Below are 9,907 nucleotides of genomic sequence, written 5' to 3' on the forward strand. Positions count from 1 at the left end.
TCTAAGGAAAATGGCCCCAAGTTAAAGATTATGTATGCTCTTAGATGACCTGGAAGTGAGGACAGTATGTTGGGCTACTGAAATAATTCAGGTAGGAAACTCAGGGGAGAAAATAGAACCAGTAGTAACTCAGACTCAGGAACACATAAAATTCAGTGGGAAAATGTTAACCCTACTGGTGGCCTCTGGTCTTTGGAGGGAGAGCAGATTTGGGCTAGATAGTGACACTGTTCTCTATGTGGCTGGGCTTCAGGTATTCATAGGGAAGGTCCAGGTACTTATTCCAGGCCATAATTTCCCTTTCCAGATTGTCCAGATCTGTTTGAAATTGTCTTAAAGCAGACTTGGGTTCAGAGCCTGTGAAATATTCTTCTTTGTGACATCCCAGGGGCACCTAAAGCAGAACAAGAATCAATCAATTCCTAGTTCCAAGACACAGGGGCCAGACTACAGCCCCTCACTCTGATGTGTCCACTCCAGTTGTCAGTACTCCCAGAGTTCCAGAAGTTCCCCTTTACCATGTCTGGCTGCCACCAGCTCAGTTGCCACACAAGAAGCATCTGAAGACAGCTCTAATGGACATCAAGTAGTGACCCCATCACTGTAGCCATTGTCACATCTTCCTTAGTGGTGGGTGGGGACATCTGCATTGAACATGGGGCATTAGGGACCCAGGAATACCAGTCAAACTGTGGAAAGAACAATCTGGAGTCAACCTGGGAACTCTGATATTCAGGACCCTCGTCCCCAACTCTCTCCCTCAAGCATCCCCTAGTCCAAGTACTTGCCCTCAGGGATCCAGGCTTTCAGTTGTCCTTATCTGGTCCATGTTGATGGCCACATGCTGGGCACTGCATGTGGAGATGCACATAGTAAGGAAATGACAGAGTCGAGCCCAAGACTAGAAGCAGACAGGGAAACCTAGAGGAATAAAGAACAAAATTTAGAAGCTACACCCTCAGAGGAAATAAGGACTGACATTTTGTGATGTCTATATCTTTGAATTAGGGAGTGTTCATTCTTCAAAAAGTATTGAATTGCTATGTACCAGGCACTGTTCCAGGCATTGGAGATACATTGGTATGCAGAACAGACAAATATCCTTGCCTTCTTGCTGCACCTAGGAACCTATTCTTGCAGTTAAGATTCTAAAAGGGGAGAAAGACAATAAACAAAATAAAGTAAAATTACATTGTTGTTAGGTGCCCTTAAGTGGGCTCTGAATCACTTTTGGTCCACTATGGTAACCTTATATATAAAAGAATGAAATGTTGCCCGTTGCCCATCTTTATGATCATTGGTTACACACGGTGTGTTAGATAGTGATAAGAATAGAAATTCTTATTCTTACCAACGAATTCAAGGAAAGGGGATATGAAAAAAGTCAGGGAGGGGTGGTTGATCATTTAGTTAAGGGGCCAGGAGAAGCCTAACTGACAATCATCTGTGAAGCAGTGTAGGGCAGTGGTCAAGAGCACAGGCTGTGGCTCGGCCCTGGGTACCAGTCCTAGCCCTGATGCTTACCAGCTGCATGACCCTGGGCCAACTGCATAGCCTCTCTGAGCCCCAGTATTTTCCTTTGGAAATGGGGATAATAATAGTTACCTTATCAATGAGATGATCCATATAAAGTCCTCAGTACATTGTAGTTATGATTATTACGGTAGGATTTAGAGAGTGAGGAGGTCAGAGAGGCTGTGTGGTCAAATATCCCGTTTTTAAAAAAGTGGTTAAGAATCAGTAGGATAAAAGCAGACAACCCAAAAGAAAGTGGACAAAAGACTTGAACAGGCACTTCACAAAGGATATCCAATGACAGAGGGACCTAGGAAGGGGTACTCCACTAGTTACTGGGGAAGTGCAACTTAAACTCACAATGTGTTAGCTCTACATGCTCACCAAAATGGTTAACATGAAAAAGACAGAAAATACCAAGTATTCGAGAGAATATGGAGCAACCATAACTCATAATATGTTGGAAGGAGTTGTAAATTGGTACAGCCAATTTGGAAAACTGTCAATAACTACTAAAGCTGTACATACAAATACCCTGCGATCCATCAGTTCCACGCCTAAATACCCATCAGAAATGCACACACGACAATGTTTACAGCAACACTAATATTAATAGCCCCAGACTGGAAATAATCCATATGTCCACCTATAGCAGGAAAGAAAATTGTGCCATATTTAGGTAATGGAAGACTATACAACACTGAGAATGAATCAGCTACAGGATACATGCAACAACATGGGTAAATTTCAAACTTATTTTTGAGACAATGAAGCCAGGTGCGAGTGGGTGGGTGTATTTCCATTTATGGAGTAAATGGTTAAGCGCTTGACTAATAGCCGGAAGGTTAGTGGTTCGAGCCCACCTAGAAGCACATCGGAAGACAGGCCTGGCTATCTTCTTCTGAAAGGTCACAGCCTCGAAAATCCTATGGAGCAATTCTACTCGGCACACATGGGGTCGCCATGAGTCAGAATTAAATCAGTGGCAACTAACAACGACAACATACTGTCAGAAGACAGGACAGTGGTTACCCTTGGATGGGTAAAAGCTGGATTGGAAAATAAGAGACCTTCAGGGGAGCTGGTTAAGTTTTGTTTTTTCATCTGAGTGCTGATTATACAGATGTGTAACCTTAGTAAAAATTCATCAAGTTACACCCTATGATATATGTGTACTTTTCTCAAGATTTGTTTGATGTCAACAAAATTAACACATATACCCCCTGTTATGGATTGAATTGTGTCCCCCCAAAATATGTGTTGTAAATCCTAACCTCTATGCCTGTGGTTATAATCCTATTTGGGAATAGGTTGTCTTTGTTATGTTAATGACACATAAAAGAGAATGAGAAATGAAGACCCTTCTACCCTGTCTCTGACTAGCTGTGAGGCTGTGTGAGTGCCATGTTGGTTGGGTTGGATGGAGGTTTGGGAGAAATTTGATGGGGGTCTGTGTTAGAATGGTGGAATGGGCAGGAGAAGCAGGGTGTGTGAGAAATTGACAGTACCTGTGAACTGACTGGTGAGAATAATAGCAGTGAAAAACCATTAAAGCCAAGGGAGAAAATTGTTTAAGAAAAAAGAAGTATTCAACAGATTCAAGGGTCACAAAGAAGTTGAGCAGGCTACAGGATGAGAACCAAAAGAGGTCATTATGACTCTCAAACAGGTGATTCTGGTGAGTAGTGACCAGGCTGCAAGTAATAAAGGATGATATTGGTGAAGACAGGCCTTAATGAGTAGGTTGCAGGGAGGAGGCCAAGATCCAGGGATCTGGGTCCCTGGTGCAGAGGGTGATGGGAAGAGAACCGTGTTGGAAGGGGGATGCCCAGGTACTCACCTGGATGACCATGGGTAGCAGCTTCCCATTTGGTTCCATCTTTAGCATAACAAGTGGGGCAGCCAGATACTGCTTCTCTCCTTGGATCATGCTGGTTGGAATTCCATCCAGCAGGCTAAAGTCAGCCTCAAACGGGGAACTGTTCTGGGGAAAGGAGGAACGTATCTATGACTGGAGTTCAAAGTCTGCTCCTAGAGGTCAAGGCAAAGGGGACCTCTTTTTGCTCTTATCCTATGTCAGTACCAGAATCTTAGTGGTAGAACAAGAGCATCTGGTTCAAGTCCTCTCATTTTACAGTGGGAAAGAGGCCCAGCAAGAGGAGGTCTTCACCAGGGACACACAACTTGACTGTAGCAGAGTTCAAATTAAAACCAAGTCTGTCCATCCACTTGGCTCCACAGACTTGCTCCTCTCCTCTTGTCAAGATGTGCAGGCCCCTTTCTCCATCATCTCCTAATTGCCTGCTCCCTGTGTTTGGCTTCCACCAGCCTCATAGTTTTCTCCCCACATGCTTTATCATCTCTAGATTTTTCTAGAGGTGCACCAAGGGCAGTGGGTTCCTGCAGCCTCCCTTCCACCGCACTCATCTTTGGTTTCTCCCTTTCACCAGTTCTCCTTGCCACATTGTCAAGGAGAGAAAAACAGAGGGTAGGAGGAGGTACCTGGAGTTCTTTTTCCTGCTAGGACTGAAGCTCTTCTGTCCCTGAGGGCAGTGCTAGCCTGGACGGCAGAGATGTGGAGCATCTCAACAGCATGTGATTGGTGGGAACTGGTAGCCAAAAAGCTCATTGTCCTGCCAGCACTGGTGAACCTTCTCTGGGGGGTGGAGGTGTGGTGGGGAGGAGGGTAGTTACTACAGCCTGGATATCCCTCTCCTCCACACTCTACCCAGGGATTCAAGCATATGACCACCCCCTACCTATCACTTGTTCTTTGCATTCCTGAGACCTTTGTGCGATGACCAGGCACAATAAGTTTGGCAGGAAGTTATTGGAACAACTATGGAATGTGATGAATGGGTCATCAAAAGGGGCCATCATGGGGTTATGGAGAACTGGAGGAATCACTGACCAGCCAGCACATTCTTCTGGACCCAGAAGATCTGATCAAAATCCTCCAGCTGATCCCAGGAGCTCAGGAGTGTATAAACATGTTTGAGGGCAATCTCTAGAGCCCTAGGACAAGTATGAAAGAATGAACCCATCAACCCACCAAATCCCACTGTTTTCTGAATCTCCCAGCTCCCACTCCATCATGACCTTTTCCTCACCCTGCCTTCTCTGCTTACTCAAAGTCCAGCCTCTTATCCTCGTGGAAGCTCATATTTGGAGGTAGATCATCCCTACAGCCTGCAGCTATTGTCAGGGGTAATCCTTCCTTCCAGGTGGCCCAGCTAGGAGCTGGAGACAAGAGTTCAGAAAGGTCATAGGAGTCAGTGATGGGGGCAGGGTCAGGGAGGGGGTAGGCAGTTGGGAGGTTTGTGAGTGGGTGGTCACCTGTAGGTCTGCTGTCTTTCCTCCAGTTCTGTATCTCGATGCTTCTGGAGCATGTCTGAGGTGCTGCCTCCTGAATGACAGCCTGGGGAGGCATTAAGATAAGTGACCACACAGCTTTGTCCAATCCTGTGCTATATTCTGGCTTGTTTCAACCTCCCATTTCTTAATTGCATTGCATTATACTCTATTGCCTTTTTCTCTGGCTCCACCTCTCCTGATTTATCCCCAAAGTCATTTATTTCATCTTTGCCCACCTTTATTCCTGATTTCACTTATCTCAGCCCTCATATCTGCTCTGAGACAAAAACCCATGTTTGCCATCCTCTCTTGTCCCTTAACTCAAATTTCCCTGCCTGTCCCTGTTTCATCATTATCTGTGAATTCTCTTCGTAATCACCTTCTATGTCCACAAATAAGTGGTAGTATATTATCAATTATTACTTTTGTTAATCTTACCTGTCCATACCTTCACCTGTCCTCCAAAATAACATATGTTAGCAATACATACATACCTTGCCCTTGCAATACCTCCACCCTCCCCTGTTCCCTGGGATAAGACATTCTCTGTGCTTCTTTCAACTACGCCCATCTCACCTTTCCTAGAGAACAAAACGTTCCATTTGCCGCCTTTACCTGGATCTATCTCATCTGGCCTCACTATGACATAGTTTGTATTTATTAAGCTGACTTGTTCCCACCTCACCTGCACTCACTTGTCCCTGAAAGACACATACTTCATGTTCCCATCCTTACCTCCACTTGCCCTCAATTCTCTATTCATCTCTCTTCCCTGTTTCCCACGGTAACAAATTCCACAGTTCCCATCTTCCTTCATCCCCACCCCCTGCCAACGTGCTCTCCTGTCCCTACAGTTGTCTTCCATGGCCTTCCAGCCTTACCAGCTCTCCAGTCATAGAGCTTATCTCCCTTAGCTGTCTCCTGCTTACCCCTCACTCACCACTCCTATTCCATGCGTTACCCTCACCTGTCCCTGCCCTAACTCTCTCTGAGTCCCACAGAGATCACCTTTATACTTTTACTCTGGCTCTTCTGTTCATCATCATCGCTGCCACTCTGATTCCCTGTCCTCACCTTCTTGAAGGCAGAATCTCCAGATCACTTACTTCCTGGCCCCAGCATCACCAGTCGCGCCTTGTATCCCCATGTGAACAATTTATTTTCCCATTTGCTCTTTAGCATCCCGGATTCCCCACACTTAGAATCTGCCTCTGCCTACCCCTTCTCTAGACCCCTCCGACCTTCCTTAGCCTATCCTGCCCCCTCCAGAAGTTTTCGAGGCCCTGCACCCCCTTCCCGACCCTGCCCCCTCACCGGTGCCCTCGGGCAGGCTCAGGATGCCCTGTCCCCGCACCCAGCGATAGCACGGGAAGGCCGCCTCTGCGCAGGCCCCGGGGCCCCGCACGGTGATGCGGTCGCAAAACCACGCGTCGTCCACCAGGGAGTGGTGTTTGCGCAACTTCACGAACTGCAGTCGTTGGGGACGTCTTGCTCAAAATCCTCCTGTGGGGTCAGAACCGGCGAGACTTAGTGGCGGAGACCACAGAGAGGCGTTTTGTTGGAGGAGCAGCTGCTTAGTGGAACCTCAGTTTAGCAAGACTTTCAAAGACATCATCACCCCATTCTCTGCTTAGGACAACCTGCACCGTGGGTCTTAGACGCGCATTTCATCGGGAAGACGAGGGAGGCAGTGCGTGGCCCGCGGTTCGGTTCGTGTCTCTAATCATGTTTAAGCATCCTCACTCACATGAGAACCTTCAGCTGAGCTCCCTCCCTGCTTTCGGGAGGAGTGTCACGTCTGACCACTACTGGCTCATTTGCACTGGCTCTGGGGTCACTTGGAGAAGGAGTCGGAGACAGGAGTAGGGAGAAGGGGCCTAAGCCCCAGTCTGGACCCCGGGATCCTGACCCTTTCCCTGCCCCGCCTTCAGCTCTGCCGCCCCAATCCCTGAAAGTCCCAGCACGGCGCGGTCGCACCTGTCGCCTCGTCTTGTCCTCGGCCCTCCCACTCGAGCCCAGCCTGGCCGGCCCGGCTCCGCCGCTAACCTCGCCCCGCGCGCCCCGACCAGCCACAGCTGCACGCGGTCGTGCGACCCGGAGTAGATCCCGGCCCCGTGGCCACGTGGATGCGGTAGCGGCCCATGACGGCGGGTCGGCCTGCCTTGGCTACGGCAGATTACTAATAATTCTGGAGAAGACACTGGGACCAGCTATTGTCACGTCGCCTGCAAGGCCAGTCCCGGGCTTAATAAAGCGGGGCTCTGAGTATCCGGGGCACTCCTGGGCCCCCGCCCTAGACAAGCCCGAACCTGTGACCCGCCCCATGGGGCGGTGGGGAAGACTTATTCCTCTAGACACAGTGGTGAGAAGTGGGGTTTTGAGGAAGAGGAGGGTTCACAGCGGTGAACCATCAGGGTTCCTTCTCCGGGCCTATCATCTTCCCCTCTCTTCCTTTTGCTACTTACTGAGTGCCCCTGCGCAAATGTACCCACCTTCCCTTCATCTGAGGTCCCTGAGTAGTGCAAAAGTTTGCTCTGGACTACTAACCCAAAGGTTGGAGGTTAGAACCCGCCTAGCCGCTTCATGGAAGAAAGGCCTGGCGATCTGCTTCCCTAAAGATTACAGTCAAGAAAACCCTATATAGCAGTTCCAATCTGGAACATATAGAGTCTCCATGAGTCGAAATCTACTGGAGGGCAATGGGTTTGGTTTGGTTTTGGTTTTCTCTTCATCTACCGACTCTGTCTGCTGCAGGGGCATTGGGATTGTCTTTGTGGATCAGGGAAGGCCTCTTCTTGAGGGACGCTAAGAGTTAAAGAAAAAGAGTATCACTCTAATTTGAAGTTGTATGTACATTCATTTAGAAAATAGCTAACGCTTTGTTTTCTCCCCTTACCCCATATCCGAAGAGAGGTAGCCGATATGAATGGTCTGGTGTGTCTCTTTACTTTCACTTCTATCTGTTTGTAGAATTGTTTACGTATAAATTTAGTCCTTTCTTCCAGAAAATTGGGTCACACTATAAATATTTTTTTTCTTGGAATTTCCTTTTTGCAATTAACAACACATGATGGGAATATCTTCAGATCAGTGGATAGAAATGTAACCATTCAGCCCTCAAGGAGGTTTAGCACAACTCCCACTCCTTAAGTGTGAGCTTAAGTGTGACTTCCTTCCAAATAGTAAAATCTGGAAAGGGGAGGACAAAAGTAACTTGACAGTGGTGATCCCTGACAAACACTACCTCAGCCAGGTGATCAAGGTTAACATCAACAGTGATAAGTCATGTTGATAGTATGTACACATGATATGATGTGATGAGCATGGCACTTTACCTCTCTGGTCTGCCAAGGGCCCATAGACCCTGTCTAATGGTAAGGAAAACATCACACAAACCGCAGTTCAGGGATATGCTACAAAATACTTGACAAGTACTCCTCCCAACTGTCAAGGTCATCAAAAACAAGGGAAGTCTCACAACACGATTAATGTAATCAACGTTACTGAATTGTACGTGTAAAAAATGTGAACTGGCAAATATACATTTTACCACACACACACACACACAAAACCAACACAGAAAGTCTGAGAAACTGTTCTATCCAAGAGGAACCCAAAAGGCATGATGATATAATGCAATGTGGTGCCCTAGGTGGGATGCTGGAAGAGGAAAGGATATTAGATTAAAAAACGAAGTAAATCTGAATAGAGTATGGACTTTAGTTAATAATAATGTATCAGCATGGGTTCATGAATTGTTAACAAATGTACCATACTAATAAAATATGTCAATAATAGGGGAAGCTGGATATGGGGTGTATGGAAACTCTGTACTATCTTTGAAACTATTCTGTAAATCAAACTGTTCTAAAATGAAAAGTTTATCTAAAAAACTACTCCATTGTATTCTTGCGTATAGTGTAGGTGCTGTGAAATGTCCACAGTCTGATTCTTATTCGATCTGCTCTTTCTCTTTGCAAGCTTTTAGAACATACTCTTTGTAGTCAATATTCTTAAATTTGCTGTAATATATCCAGGTGTAGCTGTTTTCATATTGCTCCCCTTTGCCTTTCAAATATGAGGTCTTTATCCTTTCCTGCTGCCTTCTGGGAGAGTTCCTCATTCCATACCTCCTATTAGTTGACAGGTTCTTCATCTGAATCCATTCTGCTATTATTACATCTGTTGTGTTCTTTATGTCAACTACTTGGTATTTTTCATACCAAATATCGTGCTTGCTTTTTTATGATTCTTGCTTTTTATTCATGATATTAATGTCTTGTCTTATCTTCAAAAGTAGATTTATTATGCTTCTTTAAAAGTTCTAGTCTATCTCTTCTAATAATTTTGCTTTAGAATGAATGTAGTGTTTGGTTTGATATCTTTATTATACGGTAGTCGAATTCCGCAGGTATTAAATTATTCTGGCTTTTGAATTCATGTTGCTCTGAGCGTATTAACTACCCTGTCTAGAAATACATATTGAGGAAGAACCAAGGCAGGGGCTAATTTGTTTTGGTTTCTGTAAGTTTAAGGAATAGAGAAGAGATAAATTCCAAGACAAAAAATCTCAGACACCACTTCAGCTGATACACCACAGCTAGCTCCTCTGATCATGGTTTTATCATTAAACAATTAGGAAGAAAAAGAAAAAAAACGTGAGGGGGCAACCTCTCCAGATTTTTTTTTTCCAACACCCTTGATGTTACAGGGTGTGGGAATAGAAATGTATAGAAGTTAAATTGATTTTTTTAATATTGATCTTGTATCCTACAATCCCGCTGAGATTACTTATTTGTTCTAGGAGCATTTTTTCTTTGTTTCTTTTCATCTTCTTTTGTTTTTTAGATCTTTAGGGATTGTTGACATCAATGATTGTTCCAGCAGTGAATTAAGATTGATTTTTGTTCCTCCCTTCCGATCTATATGCATTGTATTTATTTTTCTTTCCTTATTTCACTGGCTATGATCTCCAGTACAATGGTGAATAGAAGTGGTAAGAACTGACGTCTTTGCCTTCTTCGCAATATTAGAGGGA

General features: G+C 45.4%; 1 pseudogene; it reads right to left on the minus strand.

Moving 5' to 3' along the window:
• Window positions 1-214: 214 nt before the first annotated feature.
• On the minus strand, window positions 215-7,012 carry LOC101359192 (arachidonate 12-lipoxygenase, 12S-type-like; annotated as a pseudogene).
• Between the last annotated feature and the right edge of the window lie 2,895 nt (window positions 7,013-9,907).

Source organism: Trichechus manatus, unplaced genomic scaffold, assembly GCF_000243295.1.
Source record: "Trichechus manatus latirostris isolate Lorelei unplaced genomic scaffold, TriManLat1.0 scaffold00040, whole genome shotgun sequence".
Lineage (NCBI taxonomy): Eukaryota > Metazoa > Chordata > Mammalia > Sirenia > Trichechidae > Trichechus > Trichechus manatus.